At 34.7% G+C, this 27676-nt stretch overlaps 1 protein-coding gene across 3 annotated transcripts in view; it reads right to left on the minus strand.

Annotated features, from left to right (window-relative positions):
- LOC138377389 (platelet glycoprotein 4) overlaps nt 1–11627 on the minus strand; it is a 72039-nt gene extending 60412 nt beyond the window's left edge. For all 3 annotated transcript variants that reach the window (XM_069462277.1, XM_069462276.1, XM_069462274.1), the window contains exon 1: nt 11449–11627. The gene's annotated coding sequence lies outside the window, so the exon portion shown is untranslated. The remainder of the gene's footprint in view (nt 1–11448) is intronic.
- Between the last annotated feature and the right edge of the window lie 16049 nt (nt 11628–27676).

The following is a 27676-nucleotide window of genomic DNA, read 5'->3' on the forward strand; positions in this document are numbered from 1 at the left end:
GCTAATGTTAGTGTTCAGAGCCAATGTAAGATATAGGGTAAGCCATGATGTTCAGTAGGTTAGGTGAATTAATTACATTTTTGACTTACATTATTTGGATATTTTCAGTTCACAACTGGTTTATTGAGATGAAACCCTATTGTAAGTCAATGAATATCTGTACAATCAAATTAAAATAAAGAACAAAGAAATGCTACAAGACTTCCTAACATCTAGAAGCGTATATTTCTTCAAAGGGAGAAAACATTACATGTTTTGAAAATCAAATCAAAATTCAAAATAAAAATTAAATGCAAGTTTCTATCATTCCAGGAATTAGAATTGTCTAACCTGACAAAGGAAATGTGAAACATATAATTAACTAATTGGAACCAAAGAAAAGCTATCATGGTAACCAGGAAAGGGCCTTCCATTTGTTTTGGCAAGACTATCAGGGAAACTCTATGGGTTTTCTTGAAACTTCCTTTGATTTCCTATGATTTCTTTGGAGATACTATAAAAAATAAAGAAAAAAAGACAATTCTAAGCTTTAGGTTAAAATGAAGGAAAGGTGCTACAAAACTAACTTATTCACTCAACACTTACTGACCACGAATTATTAAAATATTCCACACCTTGAGATTGGCGCTGGGTTACAAAGATGAAGAAAATGTAATGTTGAATGGATTGTGGTTTTGTTAAGAGGAGATACATTGTAAAATAATAGAAGGGGGTTTCAATGGATGAATAGACATTTTCCAATCACAGATAATAGAGAAAGAGCAATAGAAGCAGAAAAAGCAGCACATATAAACTCAGAGGCAAGAAGGGAGTGCTATGTTCGGAAGAGTACAAAAACTCTTTTTAGAGAAGCGCCAAAAGCTAGGAGAGTGAGTGGAGCCCAGACCTTGAAGCTCCCTGCATGATATTCTGAGGAGCCTGAACTTTATTCTGTAAGCAGAATGGAACCTTTAAGTAATTATAACTGGGGAGAGGGACAGGATAAGAGTTTGCACTTTTAAAAGGTCACATGAAAAGCAGTAAATTGGGCTGAGAAGTCCAGTTACATGACTAATAAAATAATGCTGGAAGACATAGGCCCTGAACTAAAACTTGTATTCAGCTTAATGAAGAGAAGGTGTACCCATTCTAGACAGGTTGGATTAATGGGAAATGTGCTTGCAACAATATTCTAAACGTCTGAAATATTACATTGCTTAAAGGAAAGACACTTTTTCTATGTGTGGCTTATGAAATCAAGTTTAATTATAGCTTTATCTCACTTCATCCCCTCTTCCCCTACCTGGCACTTCCTCTACAGACTTATAAGAAGTTTCAAAATAAATTATTAGCATGGGATGTTTTCACTCACTGAATCTATACATTACTGAAATATATTGAATATCATTCAGTCAGGAACTTGAATCACTTACTAGATGTTCTTTAAAGCGTATGATATATTCTTAAAAATTGCTGAGTGGATTTATAGTGTTCTCACCACAAAAATAACTACTTGAAGTAATTCATGTTAATTAGCAAAATTTAGTCATTCCACTATATATATATACACACACACACACACACTTCAAAACATGTTGTATGCAATATATACAATTTTATCTGTCAATGTAAAAAATAAAATTAAAAATACCAAAAAAATCAACAAAAGAAAGTCTATTGTTGTATAACAAAAAAAAAAAAAATCAGATTATACCATATGTTTCAGGAGGTATCTGGAATATTTAAATAGAAAGTTGAGCATATATATTTAACCACATTTATATAAGTTCTACTGAGATGCATATTTTCAGAAATATGTTGATTTAAGAATTCCCAACTTTAAGGTTTTACAACTCAACATCAAGCTCTTTCTCTTTGTAGTAAGCAGAAAGACCCTTCAATTTCTTTACAAATAATCTTCACTAAGTAAATTTAAAATTATATTTCATTTTATTTCAGATCTGCCAATGGTATATATTGAAGTAACAAACTAGACTTACAGTATAAGTGCAAAAGAATGAATCAATTTCCTTAACAATTTGTGCATGTTAGTTATAGTTACTGTACACAGATTGATCTCTTGTGATTCTTATTGGTTATCAGATTGTTAGCATGATAGGATTAACATTTTGTATTACCCAATGTGTTGAGCATACCATAGGGGTTAGGGAGGAAATTACCAATGAACTTTACTAGAATCTTATCCTAGTCACCAAAGTAGTGGAAATTGGATTTCAGGTATGTAGGTTTAATTACTGAAATAACAAAGAACTTTATCATGAGAAAGAAAAAACAGCCCGACATCCAGAAGCTAGCCTGGTACCATTAGTTAGGTCTTGTTTCTAGATACTGGCCTGGCACATACAGCTAGGCCCTGGATTTCTCCTATTGAACATAAACAATTCATAGAACCTTAAGTTCAGATAAGACCACTCTCTGACCATGATGGAACAGGACCAAACAAGCCCCCTCTAAAATTATATCTGAACACAGACCACTTATGAACATTGTCCAAACCACAGATACCACACATGCCCTTTCCCACCTAATATGAGTAACTTCTGCTTCTTTATCAAGTACAACTTTAGCCTCAGTCTAGTCTTCCTTCCTCCTAAATGAGATTAAGACACCCACTAGTAAAATTCCCCTTCCTCCTGACAACATCCAATTAATAGCAAACCTCTACTCCCTTCATCATCACCCCCCTCCCCCAATCAACTCACCAAAGTCTAAATTCTGTAACAGATTATTTCCTAACACTATCTTTCTGAGACACCCTCAGTTCTCTGTGATACACTTCTCTCTCTCTTTGCAGTGAGTAACGAACTTAACTGGTCAACTACAGATGTGTTTCCAGTGGTCTTTGGCTAAAAGACATGGACAGTAATAAGTCACTTAAAACGCATGGCTCCTAATACCAGTATTATCAGGAGGTTATGACATATTTGGTAGAACAATCTCTCAGAATTTTTAAGAAGAGAAATTTAAAGAAGGAAAATTGGAAGATGCCATCATGATGAGGAACAGAAGAGATTATTATGGGTGTGAAAAATGACATTAGACAAAGATTTTGAGGTGAGAGCAGCCCTGTCAAGAGTGGAAGAAAAGAGCAAGCCAAGATGAGGAACATGGCAGGTTACAATAGAGGGACAGGTCATCTGCTGTCCTTCAAAACTTCTCCCACTCTTTTTTTTGAGAACTGAAACCTGCATCCCTGCCTCAGGCCAATGGTAGGGAGGAGCAGGGAGAAGTCCTTTTGTTCTTATCCCAGGTGGCACCAGCCCCACAGGTGAAACTCCCAAGAGCTTTATTATGCATCTGATTCAAAAGATGATAGAGGAGAATTCTGAATCTGTATCACCAAAATTTCACTAAAGAGAAGACATCTCAGCCACCACATTTAAGTTATACTATTCTTATCTCTACAAAAGAGGACATAAGAATAGAAAAATATCATTAGGAAAATAACAACCCTCCCAGTAAATGGCTATCAAAATAATGGTAGGTGAATTTTATATAACTTCTTAGAAAGGATTAAAATACACTCTGTCTTTAGAAGGGAAGAAAACCTTGGTAATCAATGAGGTGGGAACCACAGGGTACAAATGCAGATTAGGAAAACCATAAGAGTAATGGTGGTGATGATATTACAAATAGCAATATAGCAGAAATGAACTCAGTAAAAGTAGCACTGTGAGTACCAAATTAAGCATTTTTGATTACTCTCACGCATACCAATTTTTGAGGACTGTGCTAAGCCTTGTCTGATTTAATCAGCTGTTAAAACTGAGCTGTGTGCTTTGGCATAATACTTCTCACTCTTCAGTTTCCAACATTCATTTGCTTTGTTTTCCAAGAGAAGGAAGGACTTAAAACTAGATCAGAAGCTGAGCTTGGCTCACCTTTCATAGTGCATGTCCTTTCCTAATCTTATCCTACCCTCAACCCTTTGCCTGCATGGCAAGCACCTGCTGGGTAATCATGCCCGTAAGCTAAACCACGTTCTGATCTGGCTGCCTTTACTAGCAGACCACAGCCTAGAAGATAGGCAAAGTCTAGCCCCAGCCTTTTTGCTGTTATTATCTTCTGGCTCTAATATTGTTATGGTCTCTCCCATCAAGTTCTTTCTTGTTGTTGAAGTGTTTAGCTTACATTTGAAATTACTTCCCTATCGTAGTTTGAATCAGTAACTTTATTTCTTTAAATTTACTTATATTTTCCCAGTGACATTGGCATATGTTTTTTTAATAAGTAGCCCTTGCAAGAGTAAGATAAGATAAATTCCTTAAGTATTCTTAGTCTGGACTTTTAATTGGAATAAAATATGAGAATCAACAAAACAACTCCCTCCCAAGTAGCTCACAGCATGTCTAGGAAGTCAGAGTCACAAACAAGCAATTATTATAGATTGCCACACCTACATCCAGGGCAGGGGAGAGTGAATGGTGGGGTTAGTGGAGGAAGTGATACCTTCCTTGAGGACTGTAGCAGGTTCAGATAAAGAGGGTGGGAGAGGTTATGGGGGATCAAAGGTCTTCCCCCAAACAGAGGTCCATGAGAAAGCATACAAAAGAGGAAGCATACAACTGGGGAAGCATATTTTGGTAAAGCTTTGGTACAGTGTAGGAGTTTTGGCAGAGCAAGACACTAGAAAGGTGGGCACAGATGACCATGATTGTGGGGCCCTAATACAACAAATAATATACCAAACTGAAGCAGGTGCCTTAAATACCTAGAAATTTATTCCCTCAGGAATTTATCTTGAAAGCATATAGGACTACAAGGATTTTAGGGAAGGAGTACATGATAAAATTTGGGTTTAGGAGGTAGCCCTGGCATCAGCATGGAGAAAGGACTGGAGAGATGGCCAGAGGAAACCTACTGAAATTATCTAGGCAGGAAATTATATGGTTTGACTTGAAAAGAGGTTCTAGAGAAGGAGAAGTTGAGAAAGATTTCAGAAATATTTAGCGTATGTGGGGAGATATTTAGAAGGTAGCATGAATAGCTAAGCCTTGGTGAGTAATTACATAGGCAGAGGGGAAAAATAATCAAGAATGAGTCCCAGGTTTCAGGCTTCAGTAACAAGGTGAAAGGAGATATTAAATAATGTTAACCTGGAGGGTAAAGAGGTGGGATTAGATTTGGGGGTGAGGTGGGGTTAGCCCAGTCTGGGTTTAATATTAGCATTTTCACTAACTAGCTGCAAGATCTTGGGCCAGTTTTAAAATTTCTCCAAGTCTGTTTACTCATTTGTAAAATGGGGATAACACTATCTACTTAAAATTATTATAAAAATTAAATTGTTAACCCCTATATAGCATTTACCACATACAAGGCATTTGCATTAAATATTTTACATGTATTAACTTGCTTATTTTGAACAATTACCTTATAAGGTAGTTACTATTATCTCTATTTTACAGATAGGAAAACAGAGGCACAAAGAGGTTTACTAACTTGCTCAAGGTCTCAAAGCTGGGAAGTGATAAATCTAAGTTTCACACCTACGCAGTCTGACAATAGCGTGCCTCAACCAATAATTTATGACTTTTCTCATTAAATAATAGGCACTTTACATAATTATCAGAGTGCTTTGCAGTCGCTGAATAGCTATTATAATTTAATCTATTCACTTATTTAAAAATAATTTGCAGTGGACACATTTTACTGAACAATAGGATAGATTCGAGCATAGCATAAGACACACTCACTTTGGGATTATTTATAATTTAATTTTGAACATAAAGATAATACACAGCATGAATCAGAACACAGTGACAATGTAATGTATTAAAGGAGTTTAGATACTTTCAACTCAAGTAATGGAATGTCCACATCTAAAACTCAACCAGTAGTCACACAGATAAAATAGGTGTGAAGAGTGATCGGGGTCTCTTCCACATACAGATTACAGTTGAAGTCTTGAAAATGGCTAAGATCACTTAGAAAGTAGGGCGTGTGGTGGAAGAGCCTAGAAAATCTGCAGAAATGGAAACTGGGGAAAACAATTGACTAGGCAAGGGTATAAAAGCTCACTTAACTCCGAGTTCTTCTTTGTAAACATTAGTGATTTAAGAGTGTGCTAATGGCCTGGCGCGGTGGCTCACGCCTGTAATCCTAGCACTCTGGGAGGCGGAGGCGGGTGGATCGTTTGAGCTCAGGAGTTCGAGACCAGCCTGAGCAAGAGCAAGACCCCATCTCTACTAAAAATAGAAAGAAATTATATGGACAACTAAAAATATATAGAAAAAATTAGCCAGGCATGGTGGTGCATGCCTGTAGTCCCAGCTACTTGAAGGCTGCAGGAGGATTGCTTGAGTCCAGGAATTTGAGGTTGCTGTGAGCTAGGCTGATGCCACGGCACTCTAACCAGGGCAAAAGAGCGAGACTCTGTTAAAAAAAAAAAAAAAAAAAAAAAGTGTGTGCTAAGAACTATCCTCATGTCTAATGTTTGCAGCTTTTGCTGTGAAAAAATGTAAACATTAGGAAAGCAGCCGAAAGTAGATTTCCAACTCTAAGCTTCAGGAGAAAGCCAAGCTTCATAGCTGTTGCTTTGCCATGGTAAATAATTAGTAAATGCTTTCCTTTTTTACAAAAGACCATTCAGATTGTTTCGACTGCTTTTATTTACTCTACAAGATTTCAGCTTCAGAAATGCTCTGCTGTTACTATGTACAGAAGTTTGCATGGGAGATCTGAGAGAACAAAATGGCATCTTTAATACTCAAGAGGAATGTTAATGGGTAGAGGAGATAATGGGAATAATTATAGTAAGCTTCTTTTCTGTTTGCCTCTTAATACTAGGATTTGCTTTTTCCCTTGCTTAATCTTATATTTCCTGACTTCATCTGGTAAAACAAATAGAATGTCGTTGAACTATTGTAATAGGACTACAGTACAAGGATGCAATACACAGAAGTTTGGAAGAATAAGGGGAAGGAACTTTCAAGAGACTCTTGAAGTCACGAAGGAATTAACGGATGGAGAAAAAAATGACTACACCTTTACCAACATCCGGCCACCACCTCCACCGCCCAAAAAGGGTTTTGGGGGACTGTGTGACTAGGCTAACAAAGAAGAGCTTCTGTGCATGCTATGGTTGTTCGTACAGTGAAAAGTCGATAAATCACAACTCCATACCTGGGGTCGAGGTTAGCCAATCTCCAAGATGACCATTGGACCCAGTGTGGAACCAACTGGCTGAATGTTTTTCTCTGGTTTCATCCAAAACTCAATACATGCAACACAGACATCTAAGAGACTGAACACAGAAATAAGCACATCTAAGTTTTGCATGCAGATTGCCAAAACGATGTAAGACGTCAGTGAGTGGTATTAGGTGAAACGAATGCGCTTCATGAACTGATTCACTGAGAAATTCTCAGCCTCTGGGATTCTACATACTTAGGGTAATATAAATTATAGAATATTTCTCTATTAAATTTCAGAACTAGTTTTATGAGTAGAGGATACTGCAAAAACAAACATGTTAGGAAAGGCAGGGGTAATAACATTACATAAGAGTACCTATCTGAGGATTTCACTCACAAAAAACTGCACAGACTAAGTATTTTATGGTATAATTTGGATACTTTTAAAAAATAGTACTAAGCATAAGAAGTATGTCTTAAATTATTTAAATGATTCAAAATTCTTAAAATGTTACTCATAGTTTTTAGTCAAAGTGAACATTTTAGGTTAGGAAAGATTTAGATGTAATGTTTTAAAATAAATGAATAGAATCTATCTATTACGTGCTTAGCATGAATCAAGCACCGGGACATTGTTGATACTAACACAAGAAGTTACAAATGACCCCTGCCTTTATGGAATTTATGTATTACCAAGACTCTCTGATTATAAGCAATAGCAAAGGTCTATAAGCAATGCCCTTATGATTGTATATTACCATATCACATCTTGTACCTATTGCATCGTAATTCTGCATCTATGTGTCTGATGAGATGTACTGTTGCCCAAGCAGCTCTTAAAACGATGGGGCTTATAGAAACTAGAGGTCTCCCCAAGAGACCAAGTGAAAACTTAGTGTTTGCTCCCATTTCAGGCAAAACAGTTCAACAAGAAGCAAATGGAAGTTATCAAAACTAAAGCTGAGAGTCCATGCTGAATTTATGTTGTTTTATTCTGGAGGGGTTTCTATATGCTGTATGAAATTACTTAGCATTTCAAGCATAAATTATGTATTTGAAAAGACAATGACAAAAAGCTTAGAACAGGCTAGGAAAACAACTCTTATCTTCCTTCTACTCCTTCTGTAAATGTAACTGTCACCTGTTTGGCACATTTTTTCCCAGGAGATTGATAGCTCATTAAGGGGTCTGTTTGTGTGGGGTCGGGAAAGCGGCAAAATTCAACCTGTGCTTTCATCATTTACTAAGAAAATTGTTTTTCTTTTTAACTGTTACCAAAATATTTCATTCCATATGAACAAAATTTAGAACCACCTATAAAATGATCCTGGATTCTTACAAAGTTTAAGCACAAAATTATTTCTAATAGTGATCCCTAGAGCACAGAGGTACTCATTAAATATTTTTGAAAAAATATGCCAATGAATAAATAATTGGAAAGTTAGCTACTCCATCATTTTTTCAACCAATTTAAGTTTTTGGTGTTTTAGGGTTCAGTCTTAAAGTAATTGTTGAAAAGTTCTCATTTACTTATTAAAAATTTATGTCTGCTCTCAAAAGTCACTGTGTAGGGTTCTATGCTATGGAACAACTGTACTGAATACACTAATTTTTATTACTTCATTTATAAAACTTCCCAGAATGAGATACAAGAAGTAGACCTTACAATGGTGTCTGCTACATTTCAAACAGTCATAACGAAGTTCCAGAATAGGACAAAGTGAGCTTCCAAATGAATTTCAGTTAGACTGAAGTATTCTTATTAAGTCATACCTTAAAACAGGACATAACTACAAATATCCTTTTTGATTTCCTAAAAGTTAAAACGAACAAAGTGTAAGATTTATATTGGGAAGATTTCATGAGAAGAAACACCAAAAAACCATCCTTGTTCCACTTTTAAACTTCACAAACATTGAAGGGCAAACAGTGCTTTTCCATTTGAACACACTCTGGAGTCCTTGGTAAATGTAGCCAAGCTGTCTCCTATGTCCCTTCCATAATGCATGCCAATTCTCTGTCATTTCCTCCTTCATATGATAGTGTTTGTGTGACAAAGGTCTCTGGTGTATTTCAAAACATCTTCAACTATTTAACAGGGTGTCACCAACCATCTCACTAAAAGTGTTATTCTCCACATAGCTGAATTTATCAGAAGACACAAAACTGAATCACCCCACTTTCTCCATAAAGAAATGACTAAAAAGCCTATCGTGGAACCAATGGCATACTAACTGCCCTTTGTACAAAAAAAAAAGAAAGAAAGAGAGAGAGAGAAAAGAAAGAAAGAAAAAAAAAGTTTCCAGTGGCCTAGCCAATTTCTGTACTTCTACATACATAAACAAAACAGTAACACTATTTAGTAAACTATATTCTTTTTATATTCCATGTGTACTTAGATGATTTCCTTTTCCTGATAACAGTTCATTGTTTGTGATTGAGAGAATCACTGTAGATTAGACATCACTAAGAGTTCTGGTCACTGATATGGAAACATGGCCTCATCCTCCCCCCTCCCCCCAGCACGTCCCTGCTCCTCATTCTGGACCACTCCTTTTAGGTTGCAAGACAGAGGTGACACAAAAGGCTGAAAACACACACATCTGACCAATACATTTCCCTTTTTCATTAATTTTATACTATTTCTTAATTTCACATTTTTGTGTATGTTTTCAAAGAATTTATCTGTGCAGGTCTATTAGTTTATAAATATTAAGAATATATCAATAGTTTGCTCCAGAAGAAAAATGAGCCAGTCACATAAACATATTATTATATTTCTTTGCCATAAGAGAAACATTTCTTCTATTTAATTGTCCAACTCTGCTGTTTTAAACCATCTTTGTCATTGATTTGTCAGCACTTTAAAGCCTTTTTACTTATTTTTGCCTGACAATGAGTTTTCTGAGTTCAAGAGCTTAGATTTTTTTCCCAGGTGAAAATTGTTTATTGTCCTCAGGTGTTTGCTTGCTTTCTTAAATTCTGAGAACAGTTAATTACAAAGCTGTCATTGTCCTTTACAAAAGGATCAGATTCCAAATAATTAGTGCGTGTGTAGTACATTTGAAAATATTTTCCTTTCATCTTGTCGAGATTACAGGAATGTCATATATTGGCCTACAAATCCACTTTTATTATTTACTCAGGTATACCTGAGAACAAGACAGGTTGCCTAGTTCTCTTCATTTGATCCAGATCCCACTGAGTTCTGAGTTCTCTCACGGAGAGTAAGTTTATGCTCTTACAAGTATCAGCCCAGAATGGTTCCCTAGAATTCAGTATAGCACCAAGCAACCATTCCCCAAAGAATAAAGGAAAATGACCTTCTTTTAAAGGTAAAGAAGCCTATTCAATTAGTTTCCAGGATTTGTAGAATAGCACGGACAGACAGAAGGAATTGTTGTTGTTGTTGTTTTTTAATATCAGTATTTGTCTCTAATAAGCATATCATTAAGTTGACTTTCTGTGTCAGTCATTACTCCATTATTCCTTGCATTGTTTCCTGGTCTTGTATAGCCATATTATGAAACATTATATAAGAAAATTCTGGTATGTAACAAAATCTCTCCCCACCCCACAAATAAGATATCTGCTCTCTACAATCAATAAAATGTCTATGATCACTAATGATTAATAAGTTTTATGTGTGGAAAGACTTTTGTTTTTCTTCTTTCTAGGAATTAAATTAAGAAGATTAGTCATTAAGATTATTTCTTAAATATATTTGTCAGTTGTGACAATAAGCCAAACACATTTTCAGAATCCATGAGCAAAGTTCATCCAACTTCTGGTCTCATTTTAATGAAATATTTTTCCAAGTTGGAAGAGAAAAATCTAATTGGTCAGATTTTTAGAGTATCCTTTTGAAAAGAGTAATATTCTAAAAAGCCTGTAAGAAGGTAAACATAAACTTAATAAAATAAGAAATCTGTCTAGATTAAGACATGCCAGATCAACTAAGAAAAATCTAAAGGGATAAAAACTTCAATTGAAAGTATACTTTTTGAAATCATGAGTTTAAGTTCTCTGACACTTTCTAAAAAAAGGTTTGAAATGTGCAATTGGAAATTTCATAGGATGAATTTAGAGACTTATGGAAATGTAAAATTTAAGGGTTAAAAGTCATATTTCTTCAACCATCTAGTTGAAAACTTATAAATACGTTAAAAGAAGTATCACAGACTAAATTATTATACCAGGTAGTAATTATCTTTCTAGAGAACTCAAAAATAATAATTGTTACTTACTAGATGATAATGCATCAACTACAAAGACATTTATAGCCATATTCCCAGACAAAAAGAATTCTGCTCACCAACTTCTAGAAGAGCCTGCTTTCCCAGACGTAAGACCTCAAGACTGGCTTCAGAGAGACTGTTGCAGGAGGAGAGGCAGAGAGTAAACACATGATTTCCACAGCACAGCAGCTGGGAACTCAGAAATGAGGCACAGGGTCTCAAGCCTTCATCTCTCCTCAAGGTTATCCTGACATCTGAAAGCCATTGACAGCCAGAGCCTTCCAACGCTTCAGATGCATGCCTAACACGAGATAAATATAGATCCCTGACACCTGAGCCAAATGAAATGAAAGTTAACTTGAAAAATCTCATTTTGTGCCTCAGTTGAGGAAAATAAAACCTTTAATCCTTTTCCTGCTAAAACCTGTTATGCCTCATAATAGATAGTTGCTGTGCTTATGAAACATGGAGATTCAAATAATCAATCATTAATAATCAAATTGCTTTTCTTCATGATTACTATTTGCTCTGATAGTATAGAGACAAGCCCAGTTTTTCCTTCCTTAAGTATAAGAGCAACACAATGAATACTGACTGTGAGTCAACAAACAGATTTTTGTTTCAGAATTTTAACAGGTGAGTCCCTGAAATGTAAGTATCTATTTAGTAAACTTTCTTAGTACTTTTTCTCCTATATGTTTTCAGTAGTAATTTGGTTGTTTTTTTCTTTGCTTCAATTAATGAGACAGAAAGTGCCATGCCTTGCCAGGGTCTTTTGGTTTAAATTATTGTTTTTTTAAAAAATCTTTGGAAATAGTTGTACAATGTAGTTGATTTAGAATCAATTTTGCTTAGTACTACTGGTAAACATGAATGAGGCTCCACCCTCAGCCCAAACAGACCTTGTGATTAAAGTTGTTACTCTGAAGATATAATGACAAAATGTTTAACAATAAGTCATTTTCTAGGATTCATATATTAAGAATCTCTAATTCTGTGTTAAAACAAAGTGATCAGAGAAACTAGAAAAGAGTCAAATTACTCTTGATATTTTGAAGTGTTAAGTATTTTCAATTAATATTTCTTTTACAGAATGGCATTAAAGGAAAATGATGGACTTTAGAGCTACCACTTTTTAAATAAAACTGTTCTATAACCAGCAGTATTCACCATTTCAGATCAAAAAAATGGCTGTTTTGTCAAAATATCCAAACCTGTATTTTCATAATATTTCAATAATAGGTTCCAGGTATTGAGCACTGCCCATGTGCTTGCCACTTTGCTAAGTAGATGTGATATAATTTCATTCTCTTTTCCTAATCCCAAAATAGCCTTTCAAATTAATATTTTGAGGCCCACTTGCTGGAAAAGAAACTGAGACTCAAAAGATAAGTTTTGACAATGGACAAATGGCTAATAAGTGATTCATTAGAAAATCTAACTCATACAATTTTAACTTGAAAGCAAGTTTTATTTTCCATCCTACAATATGTTTACAGGTTACAAATGAGTTTCATCCACACTTAATCTGCATCAAATTAGCCATCCTTTGAGCAATTCCAAGGCTTCTTTTATTCTTCTCTCTCTCTTTTTTTTTTTTTTTTTTGTTTAAACAAAGTTAGGGAAAGCACAGAAATGGTCCCTACAGAGTATCTACAGAGTATTGCTATGACACCAGGAAATCCCCAGAAGCATTATTTCCCTAACACAGGAAAAGAGAGAAAATCCATAAGCCACAACTCTAGCCAGAGAGGGTTTTCATCTCTTGCAATTATGTTTTTCAAGTTCTCCTTGCCAGTTCGTACAAGCAGACTTTGATCTTCCAGAGCCTGGAGGGAGCCAGCCCTGATGCCCACCTCTCAGCCAGCTGGAGGTCTGATCCACCAAGAAGGATAACCAGGTGGCAAGGAATCAGTCGTTCAGGACAGGGGGTCCATACCGGGGAGATCTTTGCATGAAAAGTAGGGCCATATGTTTGCAAATATCATAGAACATGACCTTTTACATTATGAAAAAAATATTATTTCATGTGTGTAAGTAATTTTTCTATTACTTGAATGAGGAACTTTTAAATGATTTTATCAAAAAAGTGAGATGTTAAAATATCAGTGAACACATCTATGCATATTTTCTATGAAATACAATAAACATCATAGCATGTCTCTGACACTCTAAGCACTATTATCTCTAAATATGGATTATGTACTGTAAGTAAGAATAGGAAATCCTAAATTTCCTTTCCATAAATTATAAACGGAATATCATTAAATTTTTTACTCCCTGCTGAGCATCAGCTTATGAGGGGTGGGTGGTGAGAGAGAGGAAAGGGCAGTAGTGGAATGAGCTAGAAAGGACTATGGCTGTGTGGTAAGCCACCCGGACAAGAACATTGACCCCTCCAACCAGGGAATCCCCAGAAATTTTCCTCACCAACTATCTTCACAATTTAACATGTCATCACAGAAAAATCACTGAACCTAGGACTTTTTTTTCCCCTGATCAGTTGCCTGACCTAACTTCAAGCTATTAAAATTGAAGTAACAATCCTGCTGCTAATAGCAGCTGTTCCCAGCTGTTGGTAGACTGTTCCTCACAAGACATTATCATGAAATTTCCTATTTCTGTGTGAAAATCTTTTCTCAGAACAAGCAGTTAAATTCATCTGCACATACACAAAGCAACATTGTGATGGTGGCAGTAGTAGCAATCATACTTTCTCTCCTACCCGACACCTCCCATGTCCTGTTTCTCTGATGTCTTTTGGATATTTTCCTTCTTTCAGTTATTTTTCTTCTTCATTCAACCACCATCAGTCAGTGTGCCTCATCCAGTGTTATTAATGACATTTACTTCATCCCTAAGCAAAGCATGGTGGAATGTATTTAGCACTTTTACATTAATAATATGATGCCTTAAAAAATCCTTTTAGAGAAATAAAAATTTTAAACCAAAGATTTGCCCCTTATTTTTGTATCTCTGCCCATTGTGTCAGAGTTCACAGTGAACTATTCTTGAACCTCTGGCTCCGTAACATAACCGGGAAGGAACAGTCTGTGGTCCTCTAGAGAAAATTTGGCATAAACCCCTCTGCTGGCTTGAAAACAACGAGCATTATTCACCAAGATATTTACGTGTTAACCTTGATAACTTGTGTTTACAAAAAACATACTTGAAAAACACCTTTGTATAATTATCAGCTTGCCTAAAATGTAAATTCAGAATCTGGAAGACATTTGAGGGCTAATTTGTAACGGATTCTATTAGCACACTCTTCTTACCAAAGTTTTCTGTTTAAGTGTCTCTTTGTTAGCATGGAATAAACAAATTCACACAAACATATCCTTTATAAGGAGCACCTTTCTACAGGAGAGCTGTGACAAAGGTTTAATATTAATTTTCTCTGCTTAACTTGCTAGTCTCAAATCTATGTATGTGAAATGTCCTTGTTCCAAACATCAGCTTAAGGTGATATTTTTATTGCAATTGCCTCCATAACTAACTTCAATATATTGTTCTCTTGAAAAATGCAAAGAGAGTGGACATTAAGGATCCTCACCACACAAATGATAACTATGTGATGTATATGTTAATTAGCTAGATTTAATCATTCCATAATGTATATATACTTTAAAACATGTTATATACAATAAAAAATATAATTTTACCTGCCAATTTAAAAAATAATATATGTTTGAAAAAACAATTAGGGGAGAGTACTTTTTCTGTGTCTGCTACTCAAAAATAATGAAGATTGATAGAAATATATACTATTAAAATAATTTAATAGCATAGTGCTCTTAAGTCTTTGAAGCCTAAAATGATTGCTAAACTTCATAACCTTATTTTTTTATCTCTTCTAATGTCATCTTTATTAACTGTAAAAACCTTATTGACAATTTACATGAAACAGTATAGCCCCAAAGCAACATTCTTCCCTTTGAAGGTGGATGGGTAGTCTTTTAATTATTTATTCATTCAGTACCAAGATATATTGAGATTCTGTTTATGAGTATGTATTATGCTACTCCTTTGGGGGGAAAATGGGAAAGTGCCAAAATTTGTGCTCTCAAGCATATTATTGTTCAGTGAAGAAAACAAGCAAAGTTTCTATGAGATAAGCTAAACTGAGAGATAAGAGAGACTTTCCAAATATACATATGCATATAAAATATATGTATGTTGTATAGTGTGTGTAAATGTGTATATGAATATACATCTGTGGGTATATATATTGTTTATGTGTGGATATATATGGATATTATATGTATATATGGATGTATATTGCATATATCTGAGCTAAATGAGCTAATATCTAAAATTGAGCAGGTTTTAGCTGGCAAAGCATTAGGAAAGCATTCAGGGGTAAGGGAAAAGCAGCTGCAATGAGCCTGCCATGGACAGGAAGGAGCATGGTAGAGTCAAGTGACTAAATACAGAAAGCAGAAGGCCAATGTGGCTGAATGACAGAGGAGAGGGAAATTCAGAGGTGATGCAGGAGGGTTAAGGATAGGTCAGATGTCATAGAAATTTGTAAGGATTTATCCTAGGAACAACAAGAAGCCTTTAAAGTATTTTAATCTGGAAAGATACGTGACTGGATCTGAATTACATTTAAAAGATAAAGTCTCTGACAGCACTGACAGCAGGTGGTTAATGGATTGAAGAGAGGTAAGAACTGATGTGGGAAACCAGTAAGGCCATTTTACTAACTGTAATGGTAACTGGGCCTACAATGGATACAGGAAAAGTGAAGGAAAAAACATGGATTTAAGAAATATTTAGAAGGTAAAATCAACAGTTTGCAGTGGTGGTTGTGTGGAGGAAAGGAGAATGACATTAATTGAGGAAGTCTTTAAATTGAAGCTATTCTAGAAATCATTCTATACTCTAACGTATGTACACTCATTCTTCAGATAACATATGACAACACATCTAGCTAAGTGATTGGCATGAAGAAGGTGCTCCAAAAATATTTTCTAAATGAAAGAATCAATAAATAAATGAGTGAGTGGACAGAACTGATTCCAATCTGCACACAAATGAACAATGGTAATGCAACATCAATGTATCTGTTTAGTTTGGTATCATAGGCTTTCACAAAGCTATGAAAGAGACGGTCACAATACACCAAGTAACACCTTAGAGACTGTGAATTTGCAGAGATACTTAATTCTCACAGAGGAAAGACCAAAGAAAACTAAAAGAAATCCAATACTATTTTTCCTTTGAAAAAAAGTTAAATATGATTTAGAGAAAATTTGTAAGTCTCGCACATATCTGGCAATGTGTATAGAACTTGTAATCTAATGGAAACTTGGGTCCCCCTGGACCAAGAGCAAATAATATCCACAGGACATAAAGTCCCTCTTCCAGCACAACAAAACAACAGGCTGGTAGCCAATTATGGTAGCAGCCAAGCAGATGTTCCACTGGTTTTTAAATCAGACACAGAGCCTTGGTTTGTTATAATTATTACTTCCATGTGGCAGCACTTTATGTTTATAAAATTTTGTTTTGATGTTATCAGGTAACAGTCATCAAGAATCAAACAATTATACTAATCCACTCACGTACTGATGGGCACTTGGGTTGTTTCCACATCTTTGCAATTGTGAATTGTGCTGCTATAAACATTCTAGGGCAGATGTCTTTTTTATAGAATGTCTTTTTTTTCCTTTGGGTAGATGCCCAGTAATGAGATTGTGGTATATGTATAGCATGGAGTTCTGCTCTGCCACAAAAAACAATGGTGATCTAGCACCTCTTGTATTATCCTGGACAGAGCTGGAGGCCATTCTACTAAGTGAAGTGTCACAAGAATGGAAAAACAAGCACCACATGTACTCACCATCAAATTGGTATTAACTGATCAACACTTATGTGCACATTCAGTAGTAACATTCATAGGGTGTCAGGCAGGTGGTAGGGGGGAGAAAGGAATGGGTATATTCACACCTAATGCATGCAGTGCGGACCATCTAGGGGATGGACATGCTTGAACCTCTGACTTGGGTGGGGCAAAGGCAATATATGTAACCTAAACATTTGTACCCCTGTAATATGCTGAAATAAAAATTAATTAATTAAAAAAAGAAACAATTCTTATGTATTTTCTTGCTGAGCAATTGTACAAAGCAGTATCTAGTGATCTTTTCTTCGAGGGAAACATAGGAAGATTAAGTAGGACAATCCTAAGGTCGATAAAAAAGTTCTAGCAAAGCTCTAAAATGGAGACTTCCAGCCCTTACATCATACTTCACACATGATCCCTCCATTTTTGCAAATGTTTAATGTAAAGATCAGATACTTTCTTGGCTGTCCTTTCTCTGTCTACTTCTTAGGTTCCCTTTGCTCTATCTGCAATCAAAATGTAGTTATTAATATCTTTCAAGGTCTGGGCCTATATTTTCTCTTGTCTTCCTATATCTTCTCTTCCATGGTAAAGGACTTTTCTTTCTGGGTTTAATTTAGCACCAATGCACAATTCATTCCAAAATCTACTTTTTGACCCCTAAATATTATCCTAATAATAAAATTAGTTAGCACTTTTCAGAATTTTCTATTCACTAGTATAGTGTCTGCTGAGTTAATTTTTTAACTTGAGATAATATTAATATTTATCATTCTATAAATTTAAATACAGGTTTAAACTGTTAAGTAACTTACACCACTGTCATAGTGTTCCATGTGGCCAGACTTGGGCCCAGATTTCCATGGGTCCCAGTCTTAAACTGCTAGGCGGTTTGTGATATGACTGACTCACTCTGGTATAACTGTATGGTCAATCTTCTGTGGACATCTCTACCCAGCTGCCTTAAACACACATCTCCCCTTCCCTATCTCTAAGTCTGTGTCCTCAATCGCCATAAATTTCATTACTATCCTTCTTGTCACCCAACTTAAAACTGTCACCCATACACCCAATCCTCTTCCAATTCCTAACAACTCTAACTTCACCACGTATTTTCTATTTGTTCTCTGTGTTTCATTTTCACTGCTTCTACATAAGTCTGGTTTCCATCACTACGCACTTTGACCATGGCCGTGACTACCTAATTGATCTTCCTGCATGTGGATTTGCTCCCCTCTCCTTTATTAGGTTAATCTTCCTAAATACAAATTAGGTTTTATGATTTATTTATTTAAAATAAAACATTAATAATCCTCATAGCTGTGAGAATGGACTTTAAAGCCCTTAGACCAGTATTTAAGGCTTCCACCTATCATTTCTATTCCTGAGTCAAGTCTGCTCTTCAATAAAATAGTCCCTGCGTTCTCACCCTGCATCTTTCACTGCTTCGAATAATTCTTATATCCAGAATTTTCAATTCTCTACGTAGATGTTACTCTCCAAATTAAATGATTCTTAACAAGGTGTGTACACCTGAAGCTTTAAAAGAGAAAAACAAAACAAAAACGAGTCTAATTCCCATCCTAGTCAAACTGAATATGAATTAAGGGGAACTTCTATGTTTAAAAATTACTGCTAGTGCTACCATTAGCCCATAGGGTAACTTTGTGCAAATGAAAGGAATGATTTCTTCAAGATACGTTACTGCACTCTGCAGGAAAATTTCCATTATACATACATGCATACATATATATACAAACATACACTATATATTTATGACATATACAATCATATATCATGTATAATACATCATATATATTATTATCACAAATAAAATGTGAATGACACCCTTTAGGATTGTGCAGTGTACAGAAGGCATTACCATATTCAGCAGCACACAGTAGTCTTACTTCATAATTCAGTGTGATGTCTTCTTCAATTCCCCTTTGCCAAGAAAAGCTCTTCCTGTAGTGACCTCCCATAGTTTTGTCTATGAGGCCTTATTTTACCTGTCAATTTAAATCTTATTTTATCATACTTAATTTCCATATTTAACCTCACTGGCAGAATTAAGGGCTTATTCATTTAATTGAATGTATAGTCCCTCTATACTAAACAATTGTTTAAAAAATGGATTTCATAAGAATAATAGTTTTAGAAAAAAACATTCCAGATTGACAAATGTGGAGGTTTTATTGTTTTAAATTATACGTATTCGGAAAGATATTTGAAACAATTGTAAACAACATAAAATCAATGGAAATATGAAACAAATAACAAAGAAAATAGTCATGAAGGAGGGGAGATGGATTTACCCCAAAACCTTAGGTAAGGACCATTCGTTCACTGGAGCTCAAACTTGGTGTCTCCTGGCAGCCAGGACCACAAAGGAACTGAACTATGTTGCAAAGCTTTTATAACATAAAAGAAAACTTAGAAGTTCTACAGAAGACATCAGATTTTTTCATGCACTAAACTCTAAGGCAACTTGACTAAGCAGATATTTATAAATGATAGACATTAAAATTGGTAGCGTCTCCCAAGCATTCTAATAAGAGGTTCAGAAGTAGAGATTATCTTCAAAGATTCAGAATCTATAAGACCTCACATGATTTGGCCCTTGATTATTTCTTTATACTTATCTCTTACTATGTTCCATTTCCTGCACTCTACTAGACTACAGTGGCCTTTCTGGGATATGCCAAACTGCATCCCACCTGCGGACCTGTCAGTGGCTGTGCCCGCCACTGTCCCCTCTTTCCTCAGATGTGTATGTGCCAGTTCTGCCCCCTCTCTCCATTCAGCTTCTCTGCTCAAATGGTACCTCTCCAGAGGCCACTATGTAAAACAGTCTCTCATCACACTGTATCATCTAACTCCACTTTATTGCATTTATTATGCTGCCTTATTTTACCACATATTAATTTTGGGGTTTTTATTAAAGTATTTAATATCTATCTTCCACATGAAAATGAAAACTCCTTGAGGCCAGAAATTTTTGCTGTCTTATTTACTGCCATATCCATACTGCTTAGAAGCACACTCGGTACTTAGAAAGCATACCAGCAATGTTTGTTGACTAGTTGAATAATCTATTTCTCATATATTTATTTATTGCATTAACTCACAACTAAAAATGTTTAGGATTTAACATTGAACCTTAATTCCAGGAAAGAGTATCTGTGAGGAATGAAAAATCTATAATATAATACAAAGCTTTCAAATTATTTGTCTTGATATAGGAAATGGTAGGAATTAACAGCAAAAAAGAAAAAAAGAAAAGAAAACCCTTATTTTATTAGTTTTCTATTGCTTCATGACAAATTATCACAGCCAGTAGCTTAAAGCAATACCGATTTATTACCTCATAGTTCTGTGTGTCAGAAGTCTGGCATGAAGGGGCTGGATTCTCTTCTCAGTGTTTTACAAGGCTGAAATCAAAATTTTGGCTGATCTGAATTCTCATTTGAGGCTTAGGGTCCTCTTCTAAGTGTCCGTGACCATTGATTGACTTCAGTCCCTCAGGGTTGTAGGACTCTCCTTGCTTCCTTGCTGTCTGTTGGCTCTCAGCTCCTACAGGCTGACCTCGGGGAGCTATTCCCTTCACTTTTCACTGCATATATTTACTCATCTACTTACTAGTACATCAAATTTCTGAGTAAATGTAAAGTATTAATTTATTATATTTAGTTTTTAGTTATTTTTATGAGTCAATCAACATTTCCACACATTTTCTGACCTGGGCCTGTTTTGATAGTTACATATAAATCTTCTAGTGTTTAAAAATATTATTAATTTTTAATATTATGAGATAAAGAGTTAGATTTTAATTGTATTTGTAAATTATTAAGGTTCACATAATAGAAAACTAAGTACTAAACTACTAACAAAGAAATTTTACTTTCAAATAATTGGGTAATAAAAAGCATAATTTGTTTATGCATTAATTAAAAGTTTTAATGTTTTAGTACCATAGTAAAAAGTAAGCTTAAGTTTAACTATTTTTGTCATCAAATACAGACAAACCCTTCCTTAATTGCTCTTTGAATGTTTGCATTTTGTACTTTAAATTACATAATATTGTTTTTTATATTTCTAGTATTAAATTTCTTAATTATGGAATAAGAAAGAAGGTTGCAGGCTACTTAATGAAAATACTTCTCCATCAGTTGCATTATTGGATGTGACTTGTTTTTGTACAAATAAATGAAAGATTAAAAGAATACATATATATGACACAACATTTTCTTTTTGATCACTGGTTTTAAAATGCTAGAAACAACTCTGCTTTATTGAAATACTAATCAACTTAATGTAATTTTCAGATCTGATAGTGTTTCCAATTTACACATACATATATATTTTATATATATACACAAAGAGATTTCTCTGCTTTCACCTATGATTTTCAATAGCCTTATAATTCTCAATATCTTTAACCAATGATGTATAAAATTTTAAAAATAAGAAAAATGATAATTTGAAATTGAATAAAGTTTAACGCTGTGTTTATAGCTATCTGTGTTTAGTTTTGATAAACTGAATGTGTGCTCGTTTGGCGACGAATAAGAGTATCTGAGGCCGGGCGCGGTGGCTCACGCCTGTAATCCTAGCACTCTGGGAGGCCGAGGCGGGTGGATTGCTCAAGGTCAGGAGTTCGAGACCAGCCTGAGCGAGACCCCGTCTCTACTAAAAATGGAAAGACATTATATGGACAACTAAAAATCTATATAGAAAAAATTAGCCGGGCATAGTGGCGCATGCCTGTAGTCCCAGCTACTCGGGAGGCTGAGGCAGTAGGATCGCTTAAGCCGAGGAGTCTGAGGTTGCTGTGAGCTAAGCTGACGCCACGGCACTCACTCTAGCCTGGGCAACAAAGTGAGACTCTGTCTCAACCAAAAAAAAAAAAAAAAAAAGAGTATCTGAAACTGATTTCTTTTTTTAAATAGTTACATTCCAAATCGATTTTAAAATAGGAATTGAAACAGACATATTTACCATTTTTATCATCCTGAATATTAGAAATGAGTGGGAAAAACTGCTTTACAATAATAGATAGAAAGTTATAATATGAGGCAGCTAGTTATAAAACCGTAAGATATGCAGAAGTAATTTGCTTTGAGACCTTAGAGAGAGATGAGGAAATACAGAGACAGCAGTCACTATGTAAAGCTTTGAAAAATCAGTAGGATTTGAATACGTGGAAAAGTTAGAAAGAAATGGGCTTTTAGGTAGAACAGTGTAAAGAAAGACTTGGAGGCCCTTACCTACGGAATATGTATACAGGAAACAGAGAAGCATTCAAGTTGCCTGAAGCTCTGCTAATTCAAAAAGTAGAAAATAATTTTAAGTGGAGAAAAAAGGAAAAGAAAACTGGGGAAATATCACAGAAGGAATTGAATGCTTGGGCAAGGTATTCATTCCATAGGGTAATATTGAAAATTTATGAAAGGTTGGTGCGATTTATTTTCTTCATGTTTGGCATATCTTGGCTCATAATTTCTCTTTGCTTTGTTATTTTCAACTCTCCTTGAAAATTGTAAGTGTCCTAGATTTGTAAAAAAGAAATTTAGAACAATATTCAAGACATCTGTGCTACCTTTTGCCCTGATATTACTATTATTATCATTCTAAACTTTTGAAAGCTCTTATTTTCCATGATCTTCCATTTCCTTATTTACAAATTGGCATTAAAATACAAAATTTATGTACTTTACCTTGGAACTCTAAGCTTATAAATTGAATATCTTCCATACTATTTATTGGGTATAGTCTAGGTACCTGTAAGGAGTACTTTTATTTCAGAAAATATTTTATATTGTTTGTATCAATTTACGATTAGAGGAAGATAAAGGAAAGTCATGTCAAGTCCACGTACCTTATTACTGAGTTTAGATTATAATAAGTGGTCATGTCCATGATACAGCAGGTGACTCAACATATAGCCAGAAATCAGTCATAAATATGAGGGTACAGGAGAAGAGATTTCATATCTATCAACATCGAAACATTTTTGGCATAAAGTGTAATAATAATAATATATTGTATATTATAATAATATATATTAATATTATATAACAAGAATAATAATATTATATAACAAGATGTTTTTATATTTGTGTGTGAGATAAATTTCAAATAACTCCTCAAAAACTCAGTATTGCCTCTTTTATTAGATGGTTAAGAAACCCTATATATTGGCTGTTCATACTTGCTTGATATATTATCAAAGTTAGGGACAACAGTCATAGATTCCTGAAAGAAGTAAGCTAAATTTAGTGATATTAACCTTGGCCTTTGTGTTTGTAGATATGATACAGTATTTTGATCTTTGATGGTGTTTTTATAACCAAAATTGGTATATAAACTACATACTACTACTTGGCCTTAATTCAGGTTTATTATCCTAACTTCTTAATCGATTCATATTCTCAAACATCTTCTTCATTTAGAAACACAATTGTAAGCTTTCTAGAAGCTCCTAAAATTAGTCTTGGGGACTTTCACTGATAATTTTAGTTTGCTTTTCTCCTATAAGGTGCATGTTTCATTTTGTTTTATTTGCCTTTTCAAGCCCAAACAAATAAAGTAGATTGACTAAATTATAAGCGGTATTCTAAAGACATTGTTTTCTATTATTGCTGACGGTGGGATAACTAAGCAATGATAATTTTAACTTAATGTAGGGTACTTCAAATTCTATTTGAAGGTGCACAGAATCAAATAAAAAATTTTAAGAAAACCCTGTAGAGTTACTACATGTCAGTCAGTCCAAATGAGCCAGTTAAAATATAAAGGCCAAGACATAGAAGCCTGGCTAAGTCATCATTTGAACAAAGATCAAAGGTTTGAAAACTATGGATTCACTCTAGCCATATAATTTTGGAAAACATTTTTTTACTGATCTCACTTGTTTTGTTAATGTATTAATTTTAGGACCGCTCATTCAGCAGTGCATTTGACGTGCGTCACTAGTATGATTTTAACCCTGACCCTGCAACCTAGCCTTAGGTAACCTTTTGTTCTGAGACACATCATGATTGTAGAACCTGAGGACATTTTTTCATTAATGTTCCTCCAGGTATTTCAACATCTGCCAGAGAGAGTGATAATACACTGGACGGGAGCCTATCATGCACTTTTCAGTAGAGAAAGACTCCAGAAATTATAAATGTTTTGTGATGTGCCTGGTGTAAGTGCCATAAACCTGCCAGCAGGCAGATGCCCAGAAACTGTTGAACATGCAAGTATGTAATAGTATGTAATTTCTTTCTGCTTTCGTCCATTTCAAATAGCCTTTGTGCGCGCGCGCGTGTGTGTGTGTGTGTGTGTGTGTGTGTGTGTGATGGAGCTGAGGGTGGGAGGCCCCTGAGACCATAGGCCATTATTTCTGATGGAAAAAAAAACAGTAGGGAGAAAAAGAACATTCCTGAATCATTTTAACTAACTGCTGACATTGGTTTCCATTAAGAATATGTAAGAAATCAGACTGCATTCACTGACCTCTGAACAGTGTTGCTCGGCTCAAAGAACTTGTGAAACACACATCTGCCTGCTTATTTCTAACCTGTGCTCATCACATTCCTAACTCTCTCATCTAGCTTTGAACACTTCTCTGATTTTAACCTCAAGCCTCACCATGGGACTTGGTGTTCATAGGTTCTCTGTCTGGAATATGGATCTCAGCTTTATCTTAGGGTCTTTGCCTAGGCCCATTCTACCAGCAATTACAGTTTCTTAGTTTCTTGAGTAGAAAATTTTCAGTGAGGTCTCAGACCTTGGAAAAATCCATCTCCTCTCAGTGGTCACGCAGGTGGTGCCCAACATGCTCAGCCTGTATTTAACAGTTTGGGGTTTAAAGATGAAGTCTATTTAGGCTTCTCAAATTCATTTGTCATATATGAATTTCAAAAAGACATTTTAGTATTTAAGAGTACTTTAAGAATTTATTTATATACTGTGTACATGTCTATAAAGTTACTTGATAAACTCCTTATTTTGAAGAGACTTCAAGAAAGTTGGCCTCCATTCCTAAATTATAGCATTTGCTTTAAAAAAGAAAAAAAAATCCTGTCTTGTCATTTTTGTTCTTTGAAAATACGCTGGTTCTAAATCTAATGAAATGTTGACAAAAAGTATAGTTTTTCAGACAAGAACATTATATAACACTTGCAAAGAGTTTTAGATGAAATGCAGAACTCAACAATTCAAATGTTTAAAAATTAAATGACACAGTGGTTGAGATTCATGTGCATTTTGTGTAGAACACTTTTTAAAAATTGGAAAGAGAAGTTTTTTAATATGCTATTTTTATTTTATTGTCAAAAATGTGTTTCTCATATAAAAGGAGCACTTGAACATAAAATAAGTTTGAATCAGGAGATCTGGGTTAAGTGCTGATTCTCCCACTTCTAAGCTGCATGATCATAAACAGACCAATTAATCTCTCTAAACTGTAATTTTTTCATTTCTATAATGCAGATTTTTAAATTAATAAGATCTGTTTTTTATAGTGCCAGTACAATTCTGAATGTCTTTTCTTGGTACTTATTTTCTATTTAGTCATATGGAGCAAAAATCACATCAAAAGAAGCACAGTGCATAATATTGGCAATATTTTTGTTTTTTCCCTTAAATGATACATAACAGAAAAATTTAATTATGCAAGGAGAATATTAAGCCATGTAAATACTCAACCATATTTTAAAAAGACAATTATTAAAGTTTATCTGAACATTAAGCTACATTTACAATGCAAATTAGAATGTTTCCCCATAATACTTTTTTTTTCTTCTATATTAAGATCACAGTTAAACAAATTGGAGAGTGCTGTCTATTTTTTTCTTAGGCTCATCTGGTATAGTCATACACTGTGTTTGTTGCCTTTTTTTAAAAAATTTCCACATTTTTCCCATAGAGCTTCCTTCCTTATCTCTGAGACATTATTTCAAACTGCCAGCTCAAGGACTCTACACTGTTATCTCCCACAAAGGACTGCATGGAAGATATCAGTAGATATGTACTATAAGAGAAAAAAAGAGAAGCAAAGAAGAAGCCCTAACCTAGTCTAAAGGAAACATCTGGTTCAAACCATAAGTGATGTGCTAAAAAACAAACATAGCCCTGTGGAATTTGATATTTAAGTTAACAACAGCCACAATAGAAATGGGTAAATTGAACAGATAAGATTTCAAGGTCTAACTCTTGATCAAGGTTTACATAACATCGCCCCTTCCAGGAAACTTAGAAATACAGAAGATTGAGTGTCTTTCATATAAAGACTCAACTGCATGTAAAATTCATAAAGCAAAAAGAATTGATAATTATATTTTTTTAATGGACAGAAGAACAGTTAGGGTTGCTTGATCTTTCTATAAACTTCTCTCTTCCTACAAAGTTAAAAGTCAACTTTATATTCATCTTGTTGACAATCTGAAAATCACTTTTATTATGGTTTTCTTTGTCTTTTGTCTTTGTATTATGCACATTTTCAGAAGTGGACATAAATGATAAAATGGCCCCAACTCACCATCCCCCAGCTCAATGTTCATCAACATTTGCCATTGAGACAGCAAATCACTTGCTAAAAGGCCATAATGCATAGGAAAGGAAATATGGGACACATAAAAAGTAAACAGGTATTTGAATATTGGAAGTTGGAAGCTAAAACAGAGATTAGATTAGAATTGCAAAGACCACCAAGGTCAGGAGTCACTAGGAAAAACATAGTCACTAAATTTTATGTTTGTTTTGCAATTCACAACCCAGAAAAAACTGATTTGATTTATTTAGCTATTGTATGTTAGTTGTAGTGCTAAGGTATCCGTGGGGTCAAAGAAATGATATAAATCCCTGAGTCCAAAAATGTCTCCTCCATGTTTTTCAGTAATATTAATATCTCAAGTGAGAACTCTATTCCATTGCCTTAATATTAGATGGAAGCTTTGTCACATTACAATATAAATTCCCCTGAAGAGCTGGGTTAGTTATTTGCCAGTCACAATTCAGTGTTAGTGAGTTTACCCTTGTTCATCACAGGATCTGCCACATTGAAGGCTTTCCATGAAATTGATTGGATGAATTGTTCAATAAGCAAGTCAATGAAATGTGTTTCTGGGTACCAGAACAGGCAATTGAGAGATAGATATGCTCAGATCTTCTATTTCTTTATAATTTAATCTTGGTAAGTTATGTGTGCCCAGTAATTTATCCATTTTGTTTAGGTTTTCAAATTCATTGGTGTGTAATTGTTCATCAAAGTCCTTGTATGATTCTTTGTATTTCTGTGGTGTCAGCTGTAATGTCAATTTTTAATCTCTGATTTTATTTATTTAAGTCTTCTCTCTTTTTTTCTTAGTAAGACAAGCTAAAGGTTTGTCAATTTTGTTTACCTTTTCAAATAACCACCTCTTCATTTTGTCAAGCTTTTTTGGGGGGAGGGGGGTTCTATTTCA

This window comes from Eulemur rufifrons, chromosome 29, assembly GCF_041146395.1.
Source record: "Eulemur rufifrons isolate Redbay chromosome 29, OSU_ERuf_1, whole genome shotgun sequence".
Lineage (NCBI taxonomy): Eukaryota > Metazoa > Chordata > Mammalia > Primates > Lemuridae > Eulemur > Eulemur rufifrons.